General features: G+C 48.7%; 1 protein-coding gene across 2 annotated transcripts in view; it reads right to left on the bottom strand.

Moving 5' to 3' along the window:
• Positions 1 to 18,073, bottom strand: part of TBX5 (T-box transcription factor 5) — a 127,218-nt gene that overhangs the window by 52,066 nt on the left and 57,079 nt on the right. Inside the window, exon 1 of one of the 2 annotated variants that reach the window (XM_072024321.1) lies at positions 13,329 to 13,351. The exons of the other annotated variant lie outside the window; for it this stretch is intronic. The gene's annotated coding sequence lies outside the window, so the exon portion shown is untranslated. Of the gene's footprint in view, positions 1 to 13,328; positions 13,352 to 18,073 lie in introns of those variants that run through there. 2 annotated transcript variants of the gene reach the window in all.

The following is an 18,073-nucleotide window of genomic DNA, read 5'->3' as shown; positions in this document are numbered from 1 at the left end:
CAGACACTGTTAAACTGCAGCCTAGATAGCTCTCACGGCAATTACTGCCATAACCAAGAGTGGAAAGTCAAATAACAGAGAAGGAAAAATGAGAAACTGGGTTGGGACTGCAGGAAACAGAAGCAAATTTGCCCTAAGAACAGGTCCTTCAGTATCCCTCAGTTAGATTTAAGTGGCACTTAGGACTTTTACAAGCTCTGTGCATCACAGAAAATTTTGTGTGAAGCAGAGAGGAGCTGCACTGTGCAAAACCCACCACAGCAGATGTACCAACACCACGCAGGGCTCCTCAGGCCAGGACCTCAAGTAAACCCTCCACAAAGCTCTGTCACCCTTTCAAAAGGCTGAGATTGATTGTAAGCCATAAATCCAATACACCCTAGCTGTCTGGGGACCCTGGCAAGAGAAAAAAACAGCTCCAGCTGAGCAATGCCTCTTGCCCTGAGCTATCTGGGGTACCTGCACAGGGGCCTCCAACCAGGTTGTGGTGGGATGGAGCCACCTTACTCATTGCTGCATTTCTGCAGAATAAAAAAATAAAATAGCCTTTCAATTTCTACTTCTACGGGAAGTCCTTAGTGCACATTTGGCGCAGTTTACAGGATGATGATGACAATGTGTTTCTCCTAAATAAAATCCATTTTTAAAGACTACATGTGCAATTACTTTGGGTTTTGGCCCGTATTCAGGAAAGAATTTCCCCTCGGGTCAGATTTGGCAGGGGCTGGTAAGGTTTTCTTGCTTTCCTCTGTAGGGTGGGCCATGGTCCACTTCCTAAGATCATCTGGACATTTTCACCTAACAATTTCCCTGCTACTGCCGGGACCTGGGACACTGGCAATGCCCTTGATCTCTCCTGCATGTTAGAGTTTTTGTGGCTTTTGGTCTTTTGTACTAAGGGTCTTAAATTTGTTATAGGGTGTTGGGAAGTGTTTTATGGCCTGCAGCGTATGCAGTGGATGTTCTGGGGACCCCTCTGGATTAAGCGGCTATTACATGGTCACCTGTAATTGTGAGCGCCTGTGCTCGGTGATGCAGGTGGTCCCTCCCCGTGCTGTCACCCCTCCCTTACCTTCCAGTAGCAGGGCTCTGACGTCAAACTAAGGGGGAACTGCGCATGCAGCAAAGTCACGTGTGACATCTCTCTTTTATTTGAAGTGGGATGCTTATAAACCAAGGTGATCGGGGATATTAGGATAATAAACAAGGTTGAAGCCCTGGGAACTGGGAAATTACAAAACCTGGGCTCTGCTCCTGTCTTGCTACTGGCTGGCTGCATGGGACCCTTCCCTCCTTCACACTCCCTTGGCTAGGCATTTAGCCCACCCTGGTTACACCAGGATCCCTCTGAAATCAAGAGAGAGACTGGGGAGGGTGTTTTGTCCAGTCCTAAGACACCTCCTAAAGCAGTAGGGTTGACTAGCCCCTACCCAACCACTGAGATTACAGAGAGCCTAGACAACCAACTTAAACTTTCTGATTTTTTGATGTCTTAGCCCTGTTAAATGCACATGATGAGCTTAGCACTGTGGTTCTGACCTTAGCTGGGTCTCCACAACTCCTGCAGAGCAGGTGACCAGGACAGCTTCATCCCTATTAAGTGCCAGACCTTTGAAACCAAGCACAGCATCAAGTGGTACAGTGTGACATTTCCTGCTGGGTAACACGGGTACAGATTTCTGTACTCAGTTCGTTCCTGGTTACATCATTAATTGATCCACGCACCAACACCCCAGTGCAGAGAGTAGGATGGGTGCTGGTACAGCACTGGTTGTGTCCAGCAGTGGAGGGAGAACCAGACAGACAGACATCCTGCATGGCAAACCTGTCTGAAATCACTAAATTTAAGCCCAGGCAAAAAATACCTATGGATCAAGATTACTTTATGGATGAGGCTTCGTCCTGAAGATCTGCCTGGTCTGGGTGCTTCTTGTGACAGCAGTGCTGCTGATAGCACACTGCTCCTGAGAGACCTACACTTGCCCACAGACAACGTTGGGATTGTCTCCAGAAACACAAAATACCCAAAGGACCGAGCTGCTGTGGCTTCCTTGGGATCCAGGGGGTCTGTGCACAAGCCACTGGCTATATCCCGAACTTTGCTTGTGCAGACACACTGCACAGCCAGGAAATCTGGTCCAAAATGAGCAACAGAACCCCCCTCCTGCTCCCAGCTCCAATGTGCAGCGCAGATATATTTCCCCCTAATCCTCCAAAGAGAAAAACAAACAAGCACACCAATGCCAAAACATTAACTACACCCCAAATTACTCAGACTACTGCTAATTAGTATAAATTTACAGCAGCTGCACTACTGGAAGTGAGCTCAGCCTTTAGCCCTGGAAATTACTAGGGAGTATAATTTTTTACAGTTTTTTTTTTCCTGAACTTATAGAAATCTACAGGAATGTTCCAGTATACTAACTAACTTCATCAGCATTTCTAAGCCTTCTTTATTCTGTGCATACTGGGGTAACCATCAAGTTTGCAGGCATGAAATCCACAAATGCATTCACTCTCAAAGACTCCTGTACACAGCAAGCTCAGCGATGTATGTCCGGAGAACCACATAGGAGAGGGTGGGGAGCTCCCCAGCCTGATTTCTTACACCTCGTTCATCAGCTTGTACTGATCAGCACAGATCAATGCTGAAGGCCTAGGAGGTGTTCGTCGTGTTTGGATTTCATTTCTCCATTTCCTTGTGGAATTACCGAGCAGTAATTTTCTGTGTGCGCTGTGAAGGCTGGGTCTCAGCAGAATACGATGCAATGCGTTTTCTGGCAGGAAAAGCTCGAGATCTGTTTGTCACTGCTCTTCAGAAAGGTGGGAAGGTGCTCTGGGTAATGCTAGCCTGGAGTGGGGCCTTCCACCTGCCCATGCACGTACTCATCTCAGCGAGAGAACTTCTACAGTAAGTGAAATACAACCATGAACCTCACTGACCAAAAGATTATTCTCCTATCTTGCATCACCAACCACTCCAAGCTGGTAGACTTCCCTCCCTAAGCAATCTTCATATGTTTAGATCCCGCTTACTGCTCCAAAGCCAGAGGTAGGAACATACAAATTGTATTTGTCCTTAAAAAATTGGTCCTGGAATAACAGCAGGTAGGCAGACAGGTAGGCAGACAGACAGACATGATGATAAGCTATACATCTGGCATGCAAGTATCATGGCAGTGGAATTACCATTCCCCAGCCAAGTTTCACGCTTTGGGGAGTTGTTTTGACGTGCTGTCAATGCAGCACCAGAATAACCTGATTTATTTCCCTTGTTCTCTTTGAAAAAGTCTATTTGGTGCCATTTATTTTGCACTCACTTACTCGCCATCCTATCAGGAGGCGGGAGGTCAGGGGGGTCACTCCTAAGAGAGTATCATGTTCTGTACAGAATAGAGAAAACGCTCTACGTTAGTGGGAAGGGAAGAATTCATGCTGGGGCCTCCTTTCAGCCTCTGCTCTCCCACAGTGGGCTCGTATACCTCTTCCCTTCCCACATCCTTGCTCTTCCTTTCAAATGGAAAAGCCAGGACCACTTCTGCTGTTATCCCACCAGCAGAAGTCCCCCCCTGCCTCAAATAGCCTGCTTCAGTTTTGCTTCATTTGCGCCTCCTCCGATCCTTGGCTGGGAATTCTCAGGGTTCCCATCTCCATCCATCCTCCCCATATCACACAATAAAATCCTCTAGGCTTTTCTGCCTTCGCATATAAAACCCATGTCACGTCCCAAGCGGCCGAAAGAGGAACTGAAGCCACAGCAGCAAACAGAAGAGGGACACGTTGATAATTTCGAGGGGGATCGTTACAACAGGCCAAGCCATTTTTAGGCAGAAAGGATATGGTGCCTAGACACGCTTGCAAAAAAAGTACTCGTGCCTAGTTCACGCATCAGCTGTATGCCAAGACAGCAAACCTCACACAAACATTTGTGACAACAGACCTGCTGCCGAGGCATGGAGAGCCCAAAAAACACGGCAGCAGAAAATGGGCTTGGTGGGCCGTCCATCAAAGTGCCATCACTGCAAAGCAGACAGGCGAGAGAGAAACCACGAACGGCTACGTGACCTTTTTCTTCTGGAACGTGACACGGATGGGCAAAGCTGGCACAGGAGTGGAAACAAGAAGTCAGAGGCTGATAGATGCAGCAGGAGGAGCAGCCTGCTGAAGCGGAGAGCCCAGGCAACTGTCCAAGCCACTTGACTCCAGCAGCAGAAGCTCAGACCTGCTCAGTAGCGAGGCAGGATCTCCCTCCCACTAAATATCGCCTGTTTTATCATCGCCTCCTGCACACAGCTAGCCCCGTGCACTCTTTACTCACTGTTACATCAGTCAGGACTATTGCCTACACGTCCTGCGAGTGCGGCTACAGCTCTAGCAGGACAATTTTACCCAGCGACTCTTCACCTAGCACCTTTGCTTTGTTTAGTTCATTAATTGAGGAACATCTAAGCTCGGTACTAGGGGGTGACTGGCCTGGGCATTAGATCATGGAATAACACGAGCTCCATGCACAGCTGAGAGCCAGCACTTGACACCTGCCTTCTTCCATCTCCGCAGCCCAGTAATTCTGCTCTCGCAGCCTCCAGGCCTCCGTTCCGTTAATCACCCTCACACTTGATAGCTACTGCCCAGCCAGCTGTCCTAATGTTTCCAAACACATGAACCCGCTCCCCTGGTCCTCTGCATCGAGGAATGAGCATTGCACTCGCCACGTTGTGCGTGTCTCGGAAATCAGCGGAGCACTGGAAGAATTATGTACGGCTGAGATAAGTGCAGAGGCAAAGCACTGACATTTATGCAAAGATCTCCCTCACCCAGGCTGAGCCAGCAGCGGAAAAGGCAACCTAGTCGTCTCCAAAAAATCATTTTAAAATCGGGGAAAAGAGCCAATGTTCAAGAATCAAAAGCAAATATCAATAGGAATAATAAGAGCACCCCAGAAGTAGTCAGAGTGCCCAGGATTGGGAACATAAAAATAGCCATAAAGTCCAAGGGAAAAGGGGGAGATATTCCAGCACGCACGCTGCACAATTCCCCCTGGAAATGCAGACGGGTTTGCTTCATTTCCTCTTAAGCTTTTGCTGAAATATCAAGCAGCACAAAAGACCCCTATTTGCTCTGAGAATACAACTGTTGAGTGCATAAGCTCTCTCCACATCACGTTAGGCACATTTCCATTCAGCAACCAGCCTCTTTTGACTCCCCTTCCTATTTCAAAAAAGAGAGAAATCTGAACTGAGGAGCTGGTTTTGACAGTCCTTTATTTGCAAATCTGCTTGTCTTTCAAAGGCATTTTAGCTAGGAAACGACACTGAATGAGAACACAAAGCTCTCACCAATTCTTCCATCTGTCTAGAGCAAGACTTCCCCAGAGGAGGAACCGAGCTTGTCAGGGAGTTGCTCTCCCCCTGCTCCCCACTGACCTGCCCTCTTCTCCCTTTCCCACTATCCAGCCCGAGCTCTTCCACATCCTTGTTATTTAAAATCCAGCTGTCTCTCCTACCCAGACCTGTCTCCTCTTCCACTCCCAGAGCTGCATAAGGACCATTTCCTATTCCATGCATTCCCTTTAAACAACTGTAGTAGAAAATCCCAGTTAGAAGGGACCCAAAGCAGCTGAAAACCAAGGAGGAGGAAGAAGAGCAGATGAGCTCTTAGGTCAGCTTTCAGACCACTAGTCGAGAGCCACACCTGATGGCCACTGCCGTGAATCAAGGAAGGGATGAGGGGCTGGCAGGCACCTTTTGCACCAATTCAGACCCAGGAGCAGGGGCAGATGACAGCTACGTGGTGCTTAACAAACACCAGGTTGCTGGAGATCCCTAAACTGAATGAATACCTGAATGCACTTACTAATTACTATTTTATTACCATGTTTTAGTTGCCTCAAAGGCTTTGGGAGCACGCGAAGGGATTAGTAAACAATGTTTTCCTTTGTTAACCTTTCTGTCTGCTTTACGCTGCTCTGCCAAGATCCGACATCCTCCAAAACAAACAGAACATAATGAAAAAATACAGACCTCATCAGCCCCGTGAGATATTGAAACAGGAGTGGTGTAAAAAGACTCGATCGTGTTAAACATTTGATGGATACAGGAGAATATCTCCAGCATTCCCACTGCAGGATCTTTTATGAGCAATCAATATTGTGGGACTAAGGGAGTTGCAAGACCCTACAGGTGTGATTTTGTGTGATTTTCTGCAGCTCAAAGGCTATTTTGTGCTTCTTTAGCATGGCAGGGCTGGTAAAACTCTCAGGGAAACTTCAGTGTACTGCAGCTAGCACCACTCCAGCTATTTACCTTAGACCATGGGGGATCCACAGAGGATGTCCCAGTAGCCTGAGCAGGGCTGTCTGGCTTGCTACCTGGTTTTAAACCTCGCTGCCCTGTGCCGAACTGCACAATCCTAGGCAGCACAAACGCCACAGCCCACTTTCCTAACGGCTTTCTGTGAAAGCAAATACTGCTATAAGGCACACCTCAGGCATGGAATAAGGCAGTGCTTGTGGCAGATAAGTTGTCTTCAAGACAACTTTCCCATTAAGTCGTGGATCTGCGGAGAAGCACTGACAAGGATGGCAAAGGGCAAGAGTATGGGCAGCTCCTGAGATGAGAAGGGACCCGCAGAAAGTTTTTCTGCCCTCCTTCAGGATGACAACAGCTTCATGCAGCTGGGGCAGCTCTAAGGCGACCTCATTCAGGGCTAATTTTCTCCCCCTAATTCTGTATTGTTGCTGCAGCCCTGTTTCTTGCCAGTTTGCAGAGTGAGCTGGAACCTCAGTGCCCAAATTCTGAGGTCCTGCCGAGAGCTTTCTCCTGCCGCCGAAAGTCCCTTCATCATCCTTAAAACTAACATAAAAGCGGCCGAGGTTAATATCAGAGAAGCCAAACTATAAACTGAGAATTACGCTTTAGCCTAAATAAATCATCGCCTGCGAGGCTGGGTGGGGAGAGGAGGGGGAAAGCTCTGGAGCGTTGCTGGGACCAGGGAGCACCAGGACCCCCCCGGGGGTGGCAGAGGGGGATGCAGGATGCCAGCACCGGGGATGCGCACCCGAAGGCCTCATCCTGCTCACTGGGAGAAACCTCCCTGGTGCAGCCCTGCTTTGGGGATTCAGCTCCCTGATGGAGAGCCTCTCCCCCCACCCCAGGGCCGCTTCCTCTCTCCCTGCGGGAAATGCCCCTCTAATGATTCCCCTGCTCTGCAGTTTGTCAGGCCGGCTGACTTCAAGCCATCCTGCATCTGTTTCGCCTAGAGAGCCGCGCTCGCCTACATTTTAATAAACCCTATAATTTACACATTTCCCTCATACCCTGTAATTTCACCACCCCGAGACGCAGCGAAGGGAGAAAGCGCAGAGCTGGGAGTGCTCGTGGAAAGAGCTGCCAGAGAATCAGAAATAAGTAGAGGGCTTAAATCTGCAGCAGTAAAATAATCCAGGGGAGGGAGCCAACAATGACTGAAAAATAAACATCTCCCCCTGCACAGCCCGCAGCCAGCCCCGCTCCTCGCAGCCGCCTCTGCCAAGAGATCGGGTGCGCTGGGAAACGCGCCGGGGGACTCCGGGAAAAAAAATTGACGTGGGTTATATGGACCCCTTTTATAAGGCAACTGTTAGCGGTAACTAAGTTTAAATTTATATGTTCAATAAAGTCTCTTTTTTTTTTTTTTCCTCTCTCTTCCCCCCCCCCCCCCCCCCCCCCAAGTGCCAGAACCTCTCGAGGAAGCCGACACACGCTTCCCATTTGAAAATGTGTTATTTGACCATTTTTATTCTCTGCTTTTGTTCTCGGGGCAGCAGCCCCTCCAAATGTGAGGGGGGGTATTTCTGCACCGAGATCAAAGCGGCCCTATGTATACACACACTCTTGCAAATTATGTATTTGTGATCAAGTAACACAGCATCAGGAAAAGCTAGGCGGGCATGTGGGAGAGCGAGATATTTACACAGGCCTGGCCAGAGGCAGAGGCATTATTTTAAGTGTTGCTCGCCAGTGCCAAGTCATCTGTTCACATATATGTGTGTGCGCGTAAAGATGATGGAGAGACCATCTCACCAGAGCCAGGAAATTCAGCATTAACCCCCCAATTCCCCAGCATTTCCTACGTGGCCAGGACTCCTGCCGTGCTCCAAACCCGCGTGTCCCCCACTCCACTCGTGGTCGGACACACACCGGCCCCACTTGCTTCCCCAAAAGTAGCTTTATAGCCCACATAAAGAAATATATATATTTCCCCTATAAAGGCACGGCTTAACCAGAGAATTTCAGGGTTTTCAACATCAGAGAAAGATTAAAAAAAAAAAAAAAAAGGTAAAGAAAATAAAAGTAAAGAAAAGGAAAAAAAAAAGGATATCTAGGTTGTGCTACGGACTCTATAGATGAGAAATGAAATACTGCCAATACTGCCTCCCGAGCTCGGGGCAAGAAGGGTAAAAAGCAGAGGATGAGGCGTGAGAATGGGGCCAGAGCTGCTGCATATCCCTGGGGGTGGCCAGGTGGGGGGGCATCCCAGGGCAGACCCCGTGGGAAGCCGGCGAGCTCCAAGGCATCGGAAAGAGGAGCAAGAGAGAAGCCAAGTCTGGCAGCGCGTTTACGATGTAAAATCCCGATAAAACTTACGCTGAAAATATTTCCAACCCAAGGAGGGCTTGGGAAGGGAGCTCAAATGGACTCGAAATGTCCTTTGCAGGCGTGCGGCTGCAGGATGTTCGAAGGAGGGGGGGATAAACGTCCTCGGGGGAGGCTCTGAAACTGAAAAAACCTCTCCTCTGCGCCAAGCCCAGGAGGCGCAGGCAGCGCGCAGCGGCTCCAAAATACGGCGCAAGGCGCGGCGCAGCACCCCGGAGCTTGGCGCAAGGCAGGGGAACGGGGAGACCTCCCCAGCACCCCCACGGGAAGGGAGCCCCCACGGCGAGGAAGGGGGCTGCGACCCACAGCGGTCCCGTGCGCCCCCTTTCTCTGCCCCAAAGCGCCCCCAGCAGCGCGGAGCATCCCCGGCGACACCGCGCACCCAGCCCCGGCCGGCTGCGGGGCTTCTCCCCCCACCCGCTCCTTCCCCTCAATCTGCATTATTATTAGCAGTATTTTATCCTAGGAAAAACAAACGTCTCCCTCCTTTCCCATCACACGCCGGGGGGGTAGGGGGTGGCAGGCCCAGATAACAAAGCAGCTGGTGTGGAACGAAGTTGTAAGGAAATAATTGATATGTAATAAGGCTGAGTGAATCTATCCCAAAGAAAATATTGCGTAAGCGGTTATGATTAAACATGCCCGGGCGAAAGGCGCTCTCATAAAGGAGTAATGGAGCTAAGGAAACAAATGATCATTGGGAATGTTAAACACAGAGGGGCATTTCATCACACAAACATAAATTCAGCTTGAAAGAGACTTAGGAAAAAAAAAAAAAACACACACACACCACCACTACCACCACCCCTTTACCCTCAGGTTGTGCGTTGGACGCCGTTTGATGGTGCTGGGAGCTGCGGGCGACCCCGCTGGCCGAGGAGGGCCCGATCCTGTCCCTTGCTTTCAGAACCGGCACAAATGCGATTTTCCCACCCCACGAAGAGATTTTTCCCATTCCACGAAGGGATTTTGTCCCACCCCACGAAGGGATGCCCTCACCCGGGCAGCGCCCCCTCTTTCCCTCTTCTATCCCAAATCCAGGCCCGTCCCGATTTTTTGTTAACGAGCGAAAATAATAAAAGAGATCGAAATTATCTCCCAGAAACGAAAAATAGAGCAACCAAACGGCCGGGCCCTCCCTTCTTTTTCGCCTCGCTCCCCTCTCCCGAACAAATCCCAGCTCCAAACACGGAGCGCATCCACCCGGTGGGAAATCTGCGCTCCTTATTCCCAAATCTCCACCGCTTGACTCGTTTCTAGCTGGCGGTTTTACAGGCGGCAACGTACTCTTGGCTGAAGCCCTGGCAATCAGGCACAGGAGCCCGAGCTCGGAAATTCGTTCAGAGAGAAATAATTTGGTGTAGGGAGGTTTGAGCTGGGGAGAAGGTGTCCAAGCACAGCCGGGGACCATTCCTCCAACACCACGGCACCTGGCTGCAGACCCTGGTGGGGTGCGGGAGGGTTATCGGGCATTTCCACCCGTGCTGTTATCAACCCAAAGCAGAGCAATTTCCCCCTCCAGCCCTAAAACGGGCACCCCCTCTGGGCTGCGGGACCGGCCCTGCGCTCCCGGCCCCGGCTCTTTGCGAGACCGCGGCTTCGTTTGAAGCAAAAAAAGAAAAAAAAAAAAGAAAAAAAAAAAAAAGAAAAGAAAAAGAAACGAGAAAAAGGGGGGGAGGAAGGAGAGAGGAGGGAGATATTTGTGTAACAACTTGAAATAATTTACCCCAGAAAAAGGAAATCTGGGCAAGAGTTTATCAGGCAGTTCCCTTTGCCAGCATGTTTAAAATGTATAAGTAATTTTAAAGTGTGTCTTCACTTAATATATTTTCCCCTTTCTCCTTCAGATGACAAGGAAGACCAGTGATTGCAAGATGTCTACAGATAGCGCCCTTTAAGAGTTTCCACATTGTATGGTTAGGGGAAAAAAATGTGTTTGTGGTTCCTACGTCCCTCCCGACAACTTTCTTATACTCGTCTCGTTTTATGGCTCCTATTGTTCGGGCTGCGCACGGCGGCTTTTCCGTTTCACTCGTGTGTCCCCCCCCCTTCAAATCGGGACCCCTTGAGGGGGAGGAAGAAATTCTAGGGTGTCCGTATGTGTCTAATGGGAAAGAAAAGTATTTCATTTAAAAACACGCGAAACCAAAAAGAAATCCCCCAAATCCGTGTCCAAAGCGACTCCCAGCAGCTCCAGGTCTGCCAGCAGTTCGGGTTTGGATTTAATGAAATATTTCGGGGGCTGTTTGGGGGGAGTTTTAGAGAAAATCACCGAAGCCCCGTTTCGGTAGAAAATAAAGCGGTTTACGGGCAACTTTAGCGAGGATCCCATTTTCTTTACAGACGTGAAGCCGGGCTACGAAGGGACAGAGCTGCAGTGGCCTCGGTGCGAAAAAATATTATCAGACTTGCTACGAGCTCGAGTGATAAATTACAACGGCTTCATCACACAAGAAAAAGCAATTTTTTTCTTTAGGAAAAAAAGACAGAATTTCTCTGTTTTCGACACAGAAAACACTTCTCTTTTCCTTTCCCCATAATTTAAAACACAAACGCCTCCCGAGTCGCAGAGCTCTTGCATTGCACTTGCCGGAGAAAACACGACGGGGTGAGGGGCTGAGGAGCTTTTGCAGGATTTTTGCAAGGCGGAGGGAAGATGTTCCATTGCAGCTTTCCTCCAAAAGCCGTGTTAGCTCCGAGGGATACCACTCACATCACCCTGTGCTCACATTGAAGCGGGGAAATCACCCAGAGAGCCGGATGAGGAAAGGATTGGTTCCTTCCCTCGCCTTCGGGGTGAATATTAAACCATCCCGATAAATTATCCCGGCTTTCTTTCTGGGGATGGAGCAGCCTCGTAGGGCACTGGTAGGAAAATTATCCTCGGCTCCAGAAAGGCACGGCTCCCCTGATGCTCGCAGCAATTGCAGCGAGGAGTTTGTGCACAAACAACTCCAGCGGGAGCAAGCAGGAGAAAGCAAAACCCCAAATTGTGTGCCCACGGGCATCCAAAGCAATCTCTGAAACCAGCTGTGGGATCGGGCTCATTAATTGCGAGCCATTTGGTTAATTTTGTTAGGTTGAGAGGATATCCTATATATATATATTTTTATTGGGTATCATTTGGGATCCTGAATCCAGTTTATCCTAACATCGAAGACATAAGCCGTAAGATGCTTGCATTTTAGGCGCATTCGAAACCCCGATTTAAACACAGCACCGAACCCCTCGGCATGCCAGGGTCTCTACCATCACGTTTCTATCCCGACATTAATTCCCCAGTCACTGTTTTTGCTGCAAACCCGCCCAGAAAAATGCACATTTCCCCCCGCTACAAAGATCTGCCTCAGCCCTACATTCTGCTTCAGGGATTTACGAATCCTCGGACGGGTGGGGATGCACCTCCGAGCTTTGGGACGACGCGAAATCGATCGAAACGGGATTAAATCCGGCTAACGATACTTTTCCTAAAACTGGAAGAAAATGCCCCATATTCGCAGTCCCTGCCTGCGGACCCCGCTCACTTCCAGCAGTAACCGAGTGGCCGGGTCGGGCTTCCTATGAATAATGGTTTTCATTATTTTCGAGGTGGGAGGGAAGCAGAAAGAGGAAAGAAATATATATTTTTGCAGAGCTACTTCTTGGACACGAACAAACGCGGAGCTGCAGCGGAGTCCTGCCAGGGCTGGGGGCGGCTCGGGAGCAGCTCGGCCGCGTTCCCCCTCCCCCTGGTTGTAGGGCTGGGAGACCCCCAGGCACCCGGTTGCATTTCCCTGAGCTTTGCCCCCCTTCTTTGCCCCGTCCCTTGCAGCTGTTGGGAGGGAAAAGCCAGCCCCACAGCCTCGGTGACAAGCTGCTAATGCGCATCACCCAAAAAGCATCTTCGAAAAGAGACCGAAAAAGAAAAAAAATTAAAGAGCCAAAACGCCCCAAGCTTTGTGCCATGTACAATCAGGGGGTGCTGGATCCCACCGATGGTGAAGGAAAGGGAAGGCGGGGAAAGGGGGTGGGTTTTTCTTTGATGAATTCCTAAACAATTCCTATTATTACTTTCTTTGCCAACCCAGGGTGAATACGGGGTCCAAATGGCAAGATTTGCCTTTCAAAGAGTAACATGAAATCAAAACACCTGTTATACATTAGCCCTCTCCCACTTCCACCTCCCCTGTAAATGAAATCATTTAAATAAAAAAAAAAAAAAAAAGAAAAAGAAAAAAATGAGAGAATAAGAGTATTGTTTTTCTCCCTTGACATATGGGACCAGAGCTGGAGAACCGGGCATCATTTAAGGTGAATACATGAATAATAAGGCATTTGGGAAGCAGCTAGATGGCTTCTACCACTGCATCTTCTGGCGCTTTCATATTCAAACCCTGGTGGAGGAAGCCCCAGACCCTCTGCCCACTGCAGAGCAGCCACCACTCTGGGCAGCATCCCCCAAACCCTCCATGTAGTCCCAAACCTACAGACAACATCCGCACCCATGCACGGGCACCCCCCCTGCCACAGCCAGCGCCTGCCCACCCCATCAGCTCCACCCCACGCCCACCCAATTCTCCCCCACGGATCCCCCCAGCCCTCACCCCACTCGTGTCCAACCCTGTAGGGGCCAACCCCAGGCGCAGCCCTAAAGCCTGTGGCCAAGGGAACCCCCAGGCAAGGGGGAGCCAGGGGGGCCCAGGGGAGCCCCTTTACCTTGGCAGCAGGCAGGGTCTCATGGGTGCCGAGGCCTGGCAGCAGGCTGGGCTGGCTACCGGCCCTATTTCCGCTTGTAACTACGAGGAGACCCCAAGCCTCTCCTCGATAAGGTATCACAGTGTCTCTGCAGTCCGCGGTCAGCACCTTAGCTCGGAGCTCGGCGGCACCGCTGGCAGCCGTGCTGGGACAGCGGGGAGATGTCGAGGCATTTCTGGGAATAATCACATCACACAAGTGCTTACATTCCGGCTTCCTTTCTCTTTATCCCTACCACCAAGTTTGAAGTCACACCTTCTACCGGATTGTTTAAGGTCTCCGGGTTGGAGTGGGGGTGGGTGGCAGGGAAGGAGTGTGGGGGGGTGGGGGGTATTGCTGGTTGTTAATCTATAGGGTTCCTCCAGGCCAATAAAAGTAGCATGGTCAGAAATTTCTCCTTTTCAATAGAAACGTCTCCCTTCCTCCCCCCACCCCCCCATCTCCCAGCCTTTTCTGTTTGTTTTGTGCCTGGACTTCAGGGTCTGCCAGGTTGCGAGTCCTGAAAGCTGCTCAGGCAGAGCTGCAAAGTAACAAAAAGACTTTGTTCCCCCCCCCGTACAGTCACGTAGGGGTTCTGGTATACGCATACACATCATGGAAAATGCACCTGGAAAGGGGACTTTATAAAAGTATCTCATACACAGGCGCAGGCACCAGGGTAGGTCTCCCAAAATGCAATTCAAGGCCTTAAACCTGCAGCATCCGGGAGGCTCACGCGTGCGCTGGTACAAAAATAAACCACAGCAAACATCTGTGCGCACAGGGACTGAACAGTCAAGTGCTGCTCTGTCCACGCAAGACAACCCTGTACACTTCCAACCCACACTTTGCATATACAGGCAATTATCTTCGTTAGCTTTAATTAAAAAAAAAAAAAAATCTGGAAGGTGAGTTTGTGGCTGAGAGCTGGATAGCTCAGTGCTGTAAGCAGCTCTGGAAATTCACACCTTCCCTACAGAAAATCACCCACCAGAATCATTTCCATCAACATTTTTTCTGCATCCTCCCTCTGTTCTCTCTCCAGAGCACCTACAGCTTTGTGCTACCATCTGCTGTATGCTGCACGTTCACCTCTCCATCCCTTTCATTCAAGCACGGACTGGAGATCTACTCAGAAACCTTAAAACCAACCTGGTTACTAATGTGAGTAACAGGTCACCAGAAACAAGCTCTGATGCAAAGTGCTGGCGGGTGACCCGAATCCCCTCTGCTTGTGTTTTATACTAGGGACTTAACTTGCCTCCTGAGCAGTAGCAGTCCAAAAGACACTGGCTGGTTTATAGCTTTTCTCTCCCCCCTCTCCCCCAAAGATTTTTACATTTTCTCTAAGGTTTTTACTTCTTACAAAAATGGCAACTTTGGGCAGTGGAAGCACTTCTGAGAATATGCCCTGCTGGGGCTGGCCATGAGGTATCCAGTGCTCGCGCGGTCTAATGGGGAAGGTAAAATCAAGCAGATGGAGACGAGTGCTACCTGACTGAGAGGCAGAGGGAACTATTGCATGGCTACTGTCAGAGGGCGAAGCCTTTGGCAGTGCCCTTGATCTCGCTGTCACCCTTCCCATCCTTCATTTAGGTCATTCTTTTCATACTGCAACCACCCTGGGACCGACAACTGCCTCTTCTTCATGTAGCTCTTGGACTCAACCAGGACCCCCATCACACTGGGACTCCGCTGTTTTCCCATAAATAATTAGAGCATGTGTGCACCATGCCTATCGCCACAAAATCTGGGCTTTGGCTTGGCTTTCTGGTTATCTCCTAATGCCAATAATAATAACAATAATAATAATAATATGAACATTGCTTTGTGGATTCAGACCTGCCAGAAAGGCAGTAAGCCAAGTATTACACTTGTGGGAGGTATCTCGCAGAGTACTCCAAGGATCTTTTGTTAGGTCTGGTCTTATTTAGTATTTTCATTAATAGCCCTGTAAATGGATTACACAGCCCATTAATAAAATTGGCAGATGCTACCCAGTTCAGGGAACTTGTGAAAAGCAAGAGAAGATTTAAAAGGGAGAAAAGAGAAGGTCAGAGAAAAATGGGGGGGGAGGATGGGGGGGAAAGCACAAAATAATATGTGGAAATTAAATTCAGGGAAAGGTGGCTGGAGGATTATTCAAAATCCAGATTCTTTAATTGTGGTTTTATCCAAAATCCAGTAAAAGTAAACGATTAGTCCCAGAGAGAGCATGGGGCAGAAAGGGGGTCTGAAGGCTGCAGCAGCAGCGCTGGGAGGCGCAGGTGCCACGGCAGGAGCGCAGCTCGCACGCAGAGGAGGGACATGAGGGACAGGCAGCCCACGGGCATCTCTTTCTTGCACCTTATTGCTGGGCGATCACCAAGAAACAAAAACAAGGCAAACAAAAATAAACGACACTCCTAAAATAACCTATCACCCAGAGAGTTTGAGCCAAACATAAAGAAAAGTTCATGATTAAAGGGGCAGAAAATGCAATTCTGAGGGCAGGAGACATCAGCCAAGGCAAAGAAGCCCCCTTCTTTTGGGGTTCCTTGTGCCTTCACCATGTGTCATCATACAGATCTACTAGAGCAATGATAATTATTCAGAAGATACCAGACCACTGCAAATGTGATAGAAACAAAGCAAACTGAACAGGAAAGTCTACCTGGATGCCCAAACTTTCTCCTCAGCTTTGCCATGGGCAGCTTGTAGGGCACTAGGGTTGTCCCACAGCCTGAAAATAACACTTCCCAACCACAAAGAGTCTGTGAAGATAAGAGTACACACAGGCGGTGATGTGTGGAGGAAATACACTTGTTCTCCGCCAAGGAGATGCCTGGGATCCTTTGCTGTGGTCCACCTCTTGGCACAGCAGTGACTGGTGGGGACCAAGAGTCCCACTGGGCTAACAAGAGCTAGGTAATAAGCAGCCCAGGAAAGACAAGAAGGCTCAAGGAAGATTAAGCAAATTTAAGATGAATCAGCAGAAAAATCCTTCCAGAAAGCTCCTGTGGGCTGAGAGCAGTGGGAAGTGTTGCAACTCTCCACTGACTGGATATTTAAAATGAGATGGAAGCTCATGAACAAGAAGTGAACTGATCAGATACAAAGAGGAAATAAGGGGGGGAGGGGGGGGGAGGGAAAGGATGAAAATACAATCTAATGGGTGTTTCTACCACTTTTGCTTCTGACAGCCATTTCAGGATGTTTAGCAGGATGCAAATCAAGAAGCAGCACAGGCTCTGTGTCTATTTGCATGCCAGCAGAAGAGTTGGGACACCCAACCAGGTGTTCAGAGCCCCTTTGTAAGGACAGGTCACTTTATTTAAAACAAAACAGGAACAGCAGAGTGCATTGCACCAGTTGTTCATCTGAAGGGAATCAGAACAGATCTAGTGACATGGTGAAACCTACAGCAACACTGGATATGGCTGAGGATTTGGTGCATTATTTGTTAAGAGGTTATGAATTTAAGTATGCGTCCTGCTTACAGAGACAGGCAGGTTTGTATGCCCAAAGTACCCATGCTTTACACTTTAACAGGTAATTGGATGCTTAACTTTTGAGGATCTGCTACGCTAAAGACTGTCTTGATCAAAACCTGCTTCCTTTTGTTATATTTTTCCAAATAATAATGGTAACACTACTTCCAAAAGGCAAAGAAGGAGGAGAGATACACTGGACCCAGTTTACTTCTACATTGCACCTGTTTTACATCTCACACAAAAAGTGAATTATACCAGTATAAAACCTACCTGTATCAAACAATCAAATCTCTATTTTAATCATAGAATCCCAGAATGGCTGGGGTTGGAAGGGAAATCAAAGACCCACAAAAGTTCACCTCCCTGCCATGGGCAGGGATGTCACCCTCTACTTCAGGTTGCCCAGGGCCTCATCCAACCTGGCCTTGAGCACCTCTAGGGATGGGGCATCCACAGCTTCTCTGGGCAACCTGTTCCAGTGCCTTACCACCCTCTAAGTGAAGAATTTCCTCGTAACATCTAATTTAAATATTCCCTCTTTTAGTCTAAAATTACCCCTTGTCCTATCACTATCTGCCTATGTAAAAAGATACTCTCCATCTTTCTTAAAGTTTTCAATCTTGACCATTTCACACAAATCCCTAAAATCCTGTCTATTTTAACATTTTCTCCTTCCCTTTCAGCACTTAATGTCTAACAGTTCGGGCTTGGTTTTTTCTTTTTTTTTTTTTTTTTTTTATACCAGGACACTACTACAAAATCTTAGCCAAACTTTTTGAAGCCATGAATATGATTATGGCCTGCTAATGTAAACAGGCAGGAAGGGGTAAAAGAGTTGGTGTGTGTGTGTTTGTGAGAGAGGGAGAAAGGGAGGGAGGGAGAAGGATCCAGATCCAGTTTATAAACATCCATCTCCAGTAATGAGTCCGCTAGGAAGAAATGAAAAATAGCCCAGGCCTGGTAAAGTCAATTAAGTTGCTTTTAAATAAGAGGTTACCCAGAGAGGCCAAGAGTTAACATGTAAAGGCTTATTGCCAGTGCTGTAAAAAATAAAAGGAGGCTTGAATATTTGAAGACATTTGGTTGCTATTATAAACAAGTGGATCTAATAGTGTGGGTACATTCATAGACTAACTGTAGAAGTTGGGCATCTTATAAGGACACATTGAAAGGAAAAACTGCAAGGTTCCCTGGCTAAATAATTCCAAATGGGTCATTATAAAACCACTGATACAACACGTGTGGTTGGGACAC

This window comes from Anas platyrhynchos, chromosome 16, assembly GCF_047663525.1.
Source record: "Anas platyrhynchos isolate ZD024472 breed Pekin duck chromosome 16, IASCAAS_PekinDuck_T2T, whole genome shotgun sequence".
In the NCBI taxonomy this organism is placed as follows: domain Eukaryota; kingdom Metazoa; phylum Chordata; class Aves; order Anseriformes; family Anatidae; genus Anas; species Anas platyrhynchos.
Note: the sequence above shows the minus strand (reverse complement) of the source record. Positions and strands in the feature narration are given on the sequence as shown.